This window comes from Hypanus sabinus, chromosome 7 (assembly GCF_030144855.1).
Source record: "Hypanus sabinus isolate sHypSab1 chromosome 7, sHypSab1.hap1, whole genome shotgun sequence".
NCBI lineage: Eukaryota > Metazoa > Chordata > Chondrichthyes > Myliobatiformes > Dasyatidae > Hypanus > Hypanus sabinus.
This window is the reverse complement of record NC_082712.1, coordinates 78,898,540-78,910,739: the sequence shown is the minus strand read 5'-3', so window position 1 is coordinate 78,910,739 and position 12,200 is coordinate 78,898,540. Positions and strand designations below refer to the sequence as shown.

The 12,200-nt window shown below is 48.5% G+C and overlaps 2 protein-coding genes across 2 annotated transcripts in view; both read left to right on the top strand.

The window, feature by feature from the left end:
• Positions 1–12,200, top strand: part of LOC132397487 (voltage-gated potassium channel subunit beta-1-like) — a 189,641-nt gene that overhangs the window by 170,322 nt on the left and 7,119 nt on the right. The gene's annotated exons all lie outside the window — the stretch shown is intronic.
• Positions 4,517–12,200, top strand: part of LOC132396894 (lysine-specific demethylase 6B-like) — a 245,230-nt gene continuing 237,546 nt past the window's right edge. Inside the window, exon 1 of the mRNA XM_059974949.1 lies at positions 4,517–4,810. The gene's annotated coding sequence lies outside the window, so the exon portion shown is untranslated. The remainder of the gene's footprint in view (positions 4,811–12,200) is intronic.

Here is a 12,200-nt window from a genome sequence, read left to right as displayed (position 1 = left end):
TCCCATCCGTGTACTTATCCAAACTTCCCATCCGTGTACCTTTCCAAACTTCCCATCCCTGTACCTATCCAAACTTCCCATCCCTGTACCTATCAAACATCCCATCCCTGTACCTATCCAAACTTCCCATCGCTCTACCTATCCACTTCCCATCCCTGTACCTATCCAAACTTCCCATTCATGTCCCTATACAAACTTCCCATCCGTGTACTTATCCAAACTTCCCATCCCTGTACCTATCAAACTTCCCATCCGTGTACCTATCCAAACTTCCCATCCCTGTACCTATCCAAACTTCCCATCCCTGTACCTATCAAACATCCCATCCCTGTACCTATCCAAACTTCCCATCCGTGTACTTATCCAAACTTCCCATCCGTGTACCTATCCAAACTTCCCATCCCTGTACCTATCCAAACTTTCCATCCCTGTACCTATCCAAACTTCCCATCGCTGTACCTATCCACTTCCCATCCCTGTACCTATCCAAACTTCCGATCTGTGTACCTATCCAAACTTCCCATCCCTGTACCTATCCAAACTTCCCAACCATGTCCCTATCCAAACTTCCCATCCGTGTACTTATCCAAACTTCCCATCCGTGTACCTATCCAAACTTCCCATCCGTGTACCTATCCAAACTTCCCATCCCTGTACCTATCCAAACTTCCCATTCATGTCCCTATACAAACTTCCCATCCGTGTACTTATCCAAACTTCCCATCCGTGTACCTATCCAAACTTCCCATCCCTGTACCTATCCAAACTTCCCATCCCTGTACCTATCAAACATCCCATCCCTGTACCTATCCAAACTTCCCATCCGTGTACTTATCCAAACTTCCCATCCGTGTACCTATCCAAACTTCCCATCCCTGTACCTATCCAAACTTCCCATCCCTGTACCTATCCAAACTTGCCATCCCTGTACCTATCCACACTTCTCATACGTATACCTATCCAAACTTCCCATCAGTGTCCCTCTACAAACGTCCCATACGTGTACCTATCCAAACTTCCCATCCCTTTACCTTTCCATACTTCCCATCACGTACCTATCCAAACTTCCCATCCCTGTACCTATCAAAACTTCCCATCGCTGTACCTATCCAAAATTCCCAAACAAGTACCTAGCCAAACTTCCCATCCCTGTACCTATCCAAACTTCCCATCGCTCTACCTATCCACTTCCCATCCCTGTACCTATCCAAACTTCCCATTCATGTCCCTATACAAACTTCCCATCCGTGTACCTATCCAAACTTCCCATCCCTGTACCTATCAAACTTCCCATCCGTGTACCTATCCAAACTTCCCATCCCTGTACCTATCCAAACTTCCCATCCCTGTACCTATCAAACATCCCATCCCTGTACCTATCCAAACTTCCCATCTGTGTACTTATCCAAACTTCCCATCCCTGTACCTATCCAAACTTCCCATCCCTGTACCTATCAAACATCCCATCCCTGTACCTATCCAAACTTCCCATCCGTGTACTTATCCAAACTTCCCATCCGTGTACCTATCCAAACTTCCCATCCCTGTACCTATCCAAACTTCCCATCCCTGTACCTATCCAAACTTCCCATCGCTTTACCTATCCACTTCCCATCCCAGTACCTATCCAAACTTCCGATCCGTGTACCTATCCAAACTTCCCATCCCTGTATCTATCCAAACTTCCCATTCATGTTCCTATACAAACTTCCCATCCGTGTACTTATCCAAATCTTCCCATCCCTGTACCTATCAAACTTCCCATCCGTGTACCTATCCAAACTTCCCATCCCTGTACCTATCCAAACTTCCCATCCGTGTACTTATCCAAACTTCCCATCCCTGTACCTATCAAACTTCCCATCCGTGTACCTATCAAAATTCCCATCCCTGTACCTATCCAAAATTCCCATACAAGTACCTAGCCAAACTTCCCATCCCTGTACCTATCCAAACTTCCCACCCCTGTACCTATCCAAACTTCCCATCCCTGTACCTATCGAAACTTCCCATCAGTGTCCCTCTCCAAATGTCCCATACGTGTACCTATCCGAACTTCCCATCCCTGTACCTATCCAAACTTCCCATCCGTTTCCCTATACAAACTTCCCATCCATGTACCTATCCAATCTTCCCATCCCGGTACCTATCCACACTTCCCATACGTATACCTCTCCAAACGTCCCATCCGTATACCTATCCAAACTTCCCATCGATGTCCCTATCCAAACTTCCCATCCGTGTACCTATCCAAACTTCCCTTCCCTTTACCTTTCCATACTTCCCATCACTGTACCTATCCAAACTTCCCATTCCTGTGCCTATCCAAACTTCCCATCCGTGTACCTTTCCAAACTTCCCATCCGTGTTCCTATGCAAACTTCCCATACGTGTACCTATCCAAACTTCCCATGCGTGTACCTATCAAACATCCCATCCCTGTACCTATCCAAACTTCCCATCCCTGTACCTATCCAAACTTCCCATCCCTGTACCTATCCAAACTTCCCATCCCTGTACCTATCCAAACTTCCCATCCCTGTACCTATCCAAACTTCCCATCCCTGTACCTATCCAAACTTCCCATCCCTGTACCTATGAAACTTCCCATCCTTGTACCTATCCAAACTTCCCATCTCTGTATTTATCCAAAACTCTCCCATCCATGAACCTATTCTCCCTCAGTTTCCCCTAAAGCATCTAAACTTTCACCCTTAATCTATGACTTTTAGTTGTCGTCCCACTTAACCTCAGTGGAAAAAGCCTGCTAGCATTCACCCTACCTATAGCCCTTGTGATTTTGTATACTTCCATCAAATCTGCACTTCGTCTCCTTCACTCCAGGGAGTAAAGTCCTAACCTATTCAATCTTTCTCTACAACTCAGGACCTTAAATCCCGGCAACAACCTTGTAAATTTTCTCTGCATTTTTTCAAGCTTTTACCAGAATTAATCTACAAGGTCAGAAAAGGTAGTTGTAGGTGTGCTGCTGCTGGCACTGTGCTGTTCACAGAGTGCTGATAGCTTTCCTCGCCATTGTCAGAATAATCCCAGCACTTTCCATTTTACTCATCAGAATCAAAATCAGAATTCAGGATCAGAATCAGAATCAGAGCCATAGTCCGGATCAGATTCAGAACCAGAATCAAAATAGTGTTTATTATCACTGACATATTGTTTATTGTGAAATGTTGTTTAGTGACAGAGTACAGTGTAATACAAAACATTGCTATAAATTACTATTGTAATAAGTAGAGCAATGATGAGGCAGTGTGAATTGGAGCCTCCTCACCAAGCTGTGATTCAACCAGTCAGAATGGTCACCTCCAAAGCTCTTCATCTGGTGGTTTAAGCCAAGCCCCTGAAGGTTATGAAAAGCACAGTCACTCTTGAATTGAAGAAACTTTTCCCCTGGGAGGGCTCTCTAAATCCAGCGGGCAGAGGTTTAAGGTGCAGAGTGAGCGATTTAGAGGGGACCTGAGAAGAATGTTTTAGCCCTAGAGAGGGTGTTGGAATCTGGGACGCACTCCCAGATGGTAGAAGCATCTGGATGGGCTCTTGCATTGCCATGGGATGGATGGGTACAGGTGGAGGGCTGATGGGTGTAGGTGGGTGATTGATGGCGAAGGTGGAGACCTCTGCCTCTGCTCAGCTCAACTCTGAACTGAGTCCACAACCGACCGACTCTACAACTCAATGTTCCCACTGTGTGTTTACATTTTATTTATTATCTGTACATTTATTTTTTTGCATTTGCACAGTTTGTCTTCGTTTGCACATCGGTTGTCTGTGTGTGTAGTTTTTTTATTGATTCTGCTGAATTTCTTTGCTCTCTGTAAACGCCCGCGAGAAAATGAATCTCAGGGTTGTACATGGGGACTTATTTGTACTTTGATCATTTACTTTGAACTTTGATCCTAGGACATTACCTTCACTCCTCTTCCCACGGGGACTGCCTGGCCTGCAGGGTTTTCTGTTTATTGAAGCTTTAGATTTATTAAAGGCCTGAACAAAAAAAGAAATCAGAGAACTGGCAGGCCATTCAGTCCGTCTAGATTTGCAGAACCTTATCTGATTCCCCCAACTCCCTTCGTGGAGTAAACTTTCTCAGTCTCTCACCCCGCCCTCAACAACCCGGCCTGCCCTTCCTGGACGAGATAATGCCTCCCCGGGCGCTGGAGGGGGGGGGGTTGCTGAAGGGTACAGGATGAGGAACATCCTTATACGTTTCAACCGCCCTCTCCCCCTTTCTAAGTCCCTGTTTCTTAACAGTTGCAAAATTCCGGAAAAGTGACGTTTTTTAAAAAATATGCCATGCAAGACGAGAACGTGGCGGGCAGGAATCTCTGGAGAGGAGTGGGTGGAGAAGGGGTGATGTTTTAATCCTATATCGCCGCGCTGAGGGCGACTTCAGCTCGCGGTTGCTGAGGGCAGTGTCGCTTTAAAATGTATGGCAGGAGCTTGTTGGTCAGACGTGTATCGACTGCAGCGCTAGGAAACTGGAGGGAGGAGGGGCTGTTTATTAGAGAGAGGAGTGTGTGTGTGAGTGAAACTGCGCAATTGGAGCTTGCTAAACTTTCCAGGGGTATTCTGCAAACCCTCCGTCACCCCAGAGCGCCTATAGTTAACCTGCTCTCTGCAAGTTGTTATCTTGCCCCGAAAAGGGAGTGCGCTGTTCCGGGGAAGGATCTGCCCGTGGTGGATCATCTTCTGGGATGCAATCGGTGTATCATTTTTTTGAAACTGTAACAGTTTTTAAGATTGCGTGGCTGCTGCGCTGCCAATCAACGGGAGAGATGTTACAAAACAGGTAATGAAATTGATGGAAAAAAATGGAACGCAATGTAACTTTCAAAGACGTAAACATTCTATTCGGGAGAACGTTGATACAAATTCGGGAATGTATCTGTTGAATCTCGCTACTGTATCCGTCCTACGTATCCTGCGCGTCTGATTGTTATTGCATTATTTTTTGTCTCCGGGGTTGATATTTGAAACTACAGATCTTGATTTATTTTTTTTGTAATTCGGGGTAGAAAGGTGCAGAGTGAGATGGATTTAGACAGGGGGACACCCCATAATAAAAAAAAATTCACGGCCTAGGAGTGTCGCAGTTGTAATTCTTTTTCCCCCTGCTGTCATGTGGTTTGAGAGTGGCGCGGTTTGTTTTACAGATTTTGCAGCGGGTGGGGGAATCGGTCCCCGAGAGAGGAGCGGTGACGGCAGAGGGCGCCCGAACTCCACGTGGCGGCCCAAGTGCTGTTGCCTCCTTGCCAGGCCGGCTGGGTGGCAGACCATCTCCCCGTCACTGGGGCGGGGGTGGATCGGGGAGAGGGTATGGGTCAGTGCTGTGCCCACTGCACCCTGCCTCTTGCGAAGTGAATGGCTGGAGGCTAGTGGGGTGCCTCCCTGCAGAAGCGGGGTTCTGCATCTCCGGAAGAAAGTAGTGCAAACACACACACACAGAGGATCGGGCAGCTCCTGTAGGAACAGAATCTGTGTCGATGAGACAGGGTCGGAGAGCGGGGGGAGCAAAGTGAACGTTGAGTTGAGGCTGTGGTTGGGCGAGGTCGGGTTTGCAGCGGAGTTGAGTCGTGAAAGAGGGTAGTTAAAGACACCGGAGAGCCTTGAGCAACAGGCAGCTGGTGGACCCCATAGGCTGGGGGCAGTGATTGTGCTGTCAAAACCCTGACGCCTAATCTGCCCAGTTCCTCCAGCAGGTTGTGTCAGGAATGTTGCGAATTAGGAGGCCTAATCTGGAGAGTGATGTTTGAGCTTTGATCATCATATACAACCAGAGATTCATTTTCCTGTGGACTTAGCTATAGAATGATAACTACAACAAGGTCAATGAAAGATTAACCAGAGTGCAGAAAGCATCAAACTGCAAATGTAAATATAAATAACAAGAACGTGAGATAATGAACCCTTAAAGTGAGATAATTGGTTCTGGAAACATCTTAATAATGGGGCAAGTGAGTGTGGTTATCCCCTTTGGTTCAAGAGCCTGATAGTAACTGTTACTGAACCTGGCAGGGTGAGTCCTGCGGCTCCTGTACCTTCTATCTGATGGTAGCAGTGAGAAGAGAGCGTGTCCTGGGTGGTGGGGATCTCTGATGATGGATGCTACACCTACCTACTGGAAAGATGTAAATAAGATTGAAAGGGTACACAGAAAATTTACAAGGGTGTTGTCGGGTCTTCCAGACCTGCGTAATAATGAAAGATTGAATAGGTTAGGACTTTATTCCTTGGAATGTAGAAGAACTGAGAGGAGATTTGATAGAGGTATACAAAATTATGAGGGGTATAGGTAGGTTTTTTCCACTAAGGTTGGGTTGGACTACAAACAGAGGTCATCTGATATAGGTGAAAAGTTTAAGGGGAACAGGAGGGGAAGCTCCTTCACTCAGAGGGTGGTGAGAGTGTGGGACGAGCTGTCAGTGCAAGTGGTGCATGCGAGCTGGATTTCAATGTTTGAAGTTTGGATAGTACATGGATGGTCACGGTGCAGGTCGACGGGAGTCGGCAGTTTAAATGGTTTACCGTGGACTGGATGTGTTGAAGAGCCTGTTTCTGTGCCGAACTTTTCTACGACTGGCAGACGGCATCCCACTAACCGTCAGGGAGAATGATCCCCAGAGGATAAGGGAATTGTCTCAAGCTGCAGACTTTGTCAACAAGCCCTTGAAGTTTCAGGCTATCCCTCATTGCTCTTGGCTTTCTCTGGCCGGTTTACTGGCAACCTCTGAATGGAATCAGTCCTCCAGCATCCTTTTATTTCACAATGAGATCTGCCCAGATTGAGGCCAGAGAACAGGCCATTCAGCTCATTGAGTCTGTGCCAACTATGATGCCAATGCAAACTAAATCCATCTGTCTTTTGTCTTCTGAAGCCCCATCATCCCTCCTGGGGCATATTCCACCAAAGCAGTTCACCGGAGTCCTCTGTCCTGGGCCAGTCTTTCAAGTTGTTCCCAGGTGTAGCCCATCTGCTTGGTGTATCCTTCCTCTCACAGGAATAAGGTCTTTGCAGCTTTGGTTGCTGTACCTGTATCTCTGGGTTTTTTTACCGGATGAGGTTGCCAGCCCCTGTACCCAACTCTCCTCCTTTCACAGCCAGTCTTGGGACCGTCCGTGGCAGAATTAGACTGGCTTGTACGTGGTCCATATTTCTTCATCCCCCTGCCTTTCATGTGTCATATATATAAGAGCCTCTTAAACAGCCTGGCACCCGTACCAGGCTCCTACCACCCTTTCTGTCAAAACTGTCTTTGGAAACGTCCGCACTGTGGGAGGGATAGAGCAGGAAATGCCCGGGCCGTCCTACTGGGAAGGGAGAGGACAGGGGAAAATTGGGCAACTTTTCACAGGGAGCTAGTACTGTAATGAAGGGCTGAATGGCCACCTCCATGGTCTTGCCTCTGGGTCCACCTCCCACCCGGGTGCTTCCTTCCATTCTGTTCTGGGTCTTGTTAGACGTTCCAAAGAGATTCCCAACCCCACAAGTCCAAGCTGAGTAAGGGCTCTCCCCAGTCCTTGTCCCTATTGATAGTGAATGATCAGCCATGATCTCAGAATGGCGGTGCAGACTCGAGGGGCCGAATGGTCTACTTCTGCACCTATTGTCTATTGTCTCTCCACGAATAAGGTGGGGGCAGGAAGGGGAACAGGCACAACTGGGGTTTGAGCTGATGTGGGAATAGTGACAGAGAGGCCAGAGTGGGAACAGCGACCGAGGCTGGGTCCAGGGGAAGAGGGCTGATGGCCAGATGGAGGAGGGGAGACACTCTGTCACTAGACAGAGGCTGGAAGGTGGTAAGTGGATCCGGGTGAAGAGGGGTCAGTAGGAATAGTGACAGAAGTTGGGAGGTGAAAAGTTGAAACTGATTATCACTTCTCTCTTAGACACATTCCTTAGACACCCATCCCAAATTTTGGATCTGTAATATTGGAGCTTTGCTGTAATTTATGTGTGAATGTATTTATATATTACTGTTAATTATGCATGTGTTGGGAGGGTGTGCTGTATCAGTGTGTGGAAGTGAGCTGAGATGCCACCTAGTGGGGCTTAGCTGCATTACATACAGGCTTCATCTGACCTGCTGACCCAGTTAACATTTTGAGTAAAGACCCTTCATCTAGACGTTTCAACCTGAAACGTTGACTGTCCATTTCCCTCCATAGATGCTGCCTGACCCGCTGAGTTCCTCCATCACTTTGTTTAGATTTCAGTGCTTGTTGCCCCATTGTATTGTGCTCAGGTTCATTGTCAGAGGCACACAGACCCAGGGTAATTTAGCTTTCTGTAATGGGCGGTGCTGTCATTGCAGATGTAAATTACATAAGCTTACATTATACATAACTTGGACTAGAAAATAAATCTAACAGCAGTAATGCGAGCTGAGTGAAATACAATCCAAGGTGGTGATATAAGCGCAAGACATTCTGCAGATGCTGGTAATCCTGAGCAAACACACACACAATACTGGAGGAACTCAGCAAGTCAGGCAGAATTGGTATAGGGAAATGGACAGAGGGTCTCTGTCTGACTCCATAGATGCTGCCCAGCTTGCTGAGCACCACTGGCATTCTGTGTGTGTTACCCACGGTAGTTTTTTTTGGGGGGTGAGTTCAAGAACCTGAGCGGAGGGGGGAAGAAGCTATTGTTGAATCTTGACTTGTGAGTCTCCTGGCTTTTGTACCTCCTGCCAGTAGAATGCCATAGGAGCAGAATGAGGCCATTTGGCCTATCCACTGCTCCACCATTCATTCCATCATGGCTGATTTATGATCCCTCGCAAATCCATTTTCTCAGCTCTACATGAGGGCAGGGCCCAGGTGGTAGGGGATCCCTGATGGTAAATGTTGCCACTCAGCAGAGAGGAGTGCTGTACGGAATATGACTGTGGGGTCCACCATCCCCTGTAGCCTCTCAAATTTGTGGCTACCATGCAGCCAGTCAGAATGCACTGCACTGCATTTGTTTAGAAGTTTGTCCGGAACTTTGTTGACTTGCGGTTTCTGCTGGAGCTCATCAGAAAGCAGAGGCGCTGATGCGTCTCCTCGCAGTTGCTTCTACTTGCCCGGACCCGGGGCGGTTCCTCCCAGCTGTTAGACAACCAGTCCTGCCCGGATCTTACCCCACAGGTCCAGGACAGTGTTGAAGATCAGAGTAACTGGGGAGACCCAGGCACACGGTTCCCCAAAAGTGGAGTAGACGGGGCAATGAGGGCATGCTGGCCTTCGTCAGCTGGGGGCACTGAGTACAGTTGTACAGGACAGTGGTGAGGTCCCACTCGGAGTTTTGTGTTGGGGTCTTGACGTGCTGCCACAGGAAGGACGTCAGAAAGCAGGATGCTGCCAGGATTCACACTACGTACTGTGTGTAAGCTGTCTTCCCTTTTTATATTTGTTGTTTATTATTTTTGTTAGTGCATTCTTTATCTTTCTGTGCTACATCAGATTGGGAGTAACAATTATTTTATCCTCCTTTACGCTTGTGAACAGGAAATATCATTAAGCAATAATAAACTCATGAGTCGAGTTGTAGGGAGAGGCTGGGGTTTTATTCTTTGGAACATAGAGACTGAGATCAGGAGGGCTTCAAAAGGGTGAACGCACAACCTTTCCCAGGATTGGGGAATCAAAAACTAGAAAGCAAAAAATAAGAGGGCAGAAAGATTTAACAGGCATCATTATCATCATCATGTGCCGTGTTGTATGACATGGGTGATCGTGGTCTCAGGATCGTGATTGTTTTTGGCAAATTTCTCTACAAAAGTGGTTTGCCAGTGCCGCCTGGTGGGCAGTGTCTTTACAAGACGGGTGATCAGCCATTATCAATCGTCTTCAGAGATTGTCTGCCTGGTGTCAGTGGCCACATAACCAGCCCTTGTGATCTGCACCGGCTGCTCGTACAACCGTCCACCACCAGCTCCTGTGGCTTCGCAGGATCCTGACTGAGGGGCTAAGTGGGTATTACACTCTGCCCAAGGGTGACCTGCAGGCGAGTGGAGGGAAGGAGTGCCTTACCCCTCCTTGACTAGAGACAGATCTCCATCCCAATTAACAGACATTTTGTTTAAATTTTAGGGAAGTACCTTTTACAAAAGGCTCTTTTGCTCCTAAAATTTGAAAAAAAAGTCTGCTCCGTCATTCCACCATCTCTAATTTCATATCCCTCTCAACCCAATCTGCGACTTCTTTGCCCATTTTCCCGGTCTCTCCAAGTCCTTCCGCAGATTTGCTGCATCCTCAATACCACCTGCCCCTCCACATTCTTTGCATCGCCTGCGAACCAGGCCAAGGTCGGCCTTCACCAGGTTCAGGGGCAGCTTAATTTTCTGAGTGAGGGCTGGTGTTTTTAAGGAACAAGCAGTCAGAAGAGCTGGGTGGACAGCTACAGTAATAATCTTTAAAGGACAGACTTGCTCAGAAAGGTTCAGAGCAACATGAGCAAGTGGGAGTAGCTTGGAAGTGCATCTCAGTCAGCATTGGTAGTTGCAATCAATGGCGATTTCTGTTCTCTGTGACTGATCACAAATTACTCCTCATCTGTCATTCAACCCCAGGTACTCCAGCCCATCCCCCGCGATTTTCCCACTCACCCACAAACTGGGAACAGATTAACCCACTGAGATCACAGTGTTAGAATATGGGGGGGGGGGGAGCTGCAAAACCAGGGAACCCCACAGGTTCACGGGCAAAACGGGTAAATTCTATGTACACAGGGCAGTGACAAACAGACAAGCACATCTGAATTCTATCACTCTCAGTGTGGGATACCGGATTGATCTTGCTCCGTCGCTGTGGGATATCGGATTGATCTCGGTCTCTGTCGGTGTGGGATACGGGATTGATCTCGGTCCGTCGGTGTGGGATACCGGATTGATCTCGGTCTGTCGGTGTGGGATATCGGATTGATCTCGGTCTGTCGGTGTGGGATACCGGATTGATCTCGGACTGTTGGTGTGGGATATCGGATTGATCTCGGTCTGTCGGTGTGGGATACCGGATTGATCTCGGTCTGTCGGTGTGGGATACGGGATTGGTCTCGGTCGGTCGGTGTGGGATACCGGATTGATCTCGGTCTGTCGGTGTGGGATACAGGATTGGTCTCGGTCTGTCGGTGTGGGATATCGGATTGATCTCGGTCTGTCGGTGTGGGATATCGGATTGATCTCGGTCTGTCGGTGTGGGATACCGGATTGATCTCGGTCTGTCGGTGTGGGATACCGGATTGATCTCGGTCGGTCGGTGTGGGATACCGGATTGATCTCGGTCTGTAGGTGTGGGGTACCGGATTGATCTCGGTCTGTCGGTGTGGGATATCGGATTGATCTCGGTCTGTAGGTGTGGGATACCGGATTGGTCTCGGTCTGTCGGTGTGGGATACCGGATTGATATCGGTCTGTCGGTGTGGGATATCGGATTGATCTCGGTCTGTCGGTGTGGGATATCGGATTGATCTCGGTCTCTGTCGGTGTGGGATACCGGATTGATCTCGGTCTGTCGGTGTGGGATACCGGATTGATCTCGCTCTGTCGGTGTGGGATACGGGATTGGTCTCGGTCGGTCGGTGTGGGATACCGGATTGATCTCGGTCTGTCGGTGTGGGATACCAGATTGATCTCGGTCTGTCGGTGTGGGATATCGGATTGATCTCGGTCTGTCGGTGTGGGATACCGGATTGATCTCGGTCCGTCGGTGTGGGATATCGGATTGATCTCGGTCTGTCGGTGTGGGATACCGGATTGATCTCGGTCTGTCGGTGTGGGATATCGGATTGATCTCGGTCTCTGTTGGTGTGGTATATCGGATTGATCTCGCTCTGTCGGTGTGGGATACGGGATTGGTCTCGGTCGGTCGGTGTGGGATACCGGATTGATCTCGGTCTGTCGGTGTGGGATATCGGATTGATCTCGGTCTCTGTCGGTGTGGGATACCGGATTGATCTCGGTCTGTCGGTGTGGGATATCGGATTGATCTCGGTCGGTCGGTGTGGGATATCGGATTGATCTCGGTCTGTCGGTGTGGGATACCGGATTGATCTCGGTCTGTCGGTGTGGGATACCGGATTGATCTCGGTCTCTGTCGGTGTGGGATATCGGATTGATCTCGCTCTGTCGGTGTGGGATACCGGATTGATCTCGGTCGGTCGGTGTGGGGTACCGGATTGATCTCGGTCGGTCGGTGTG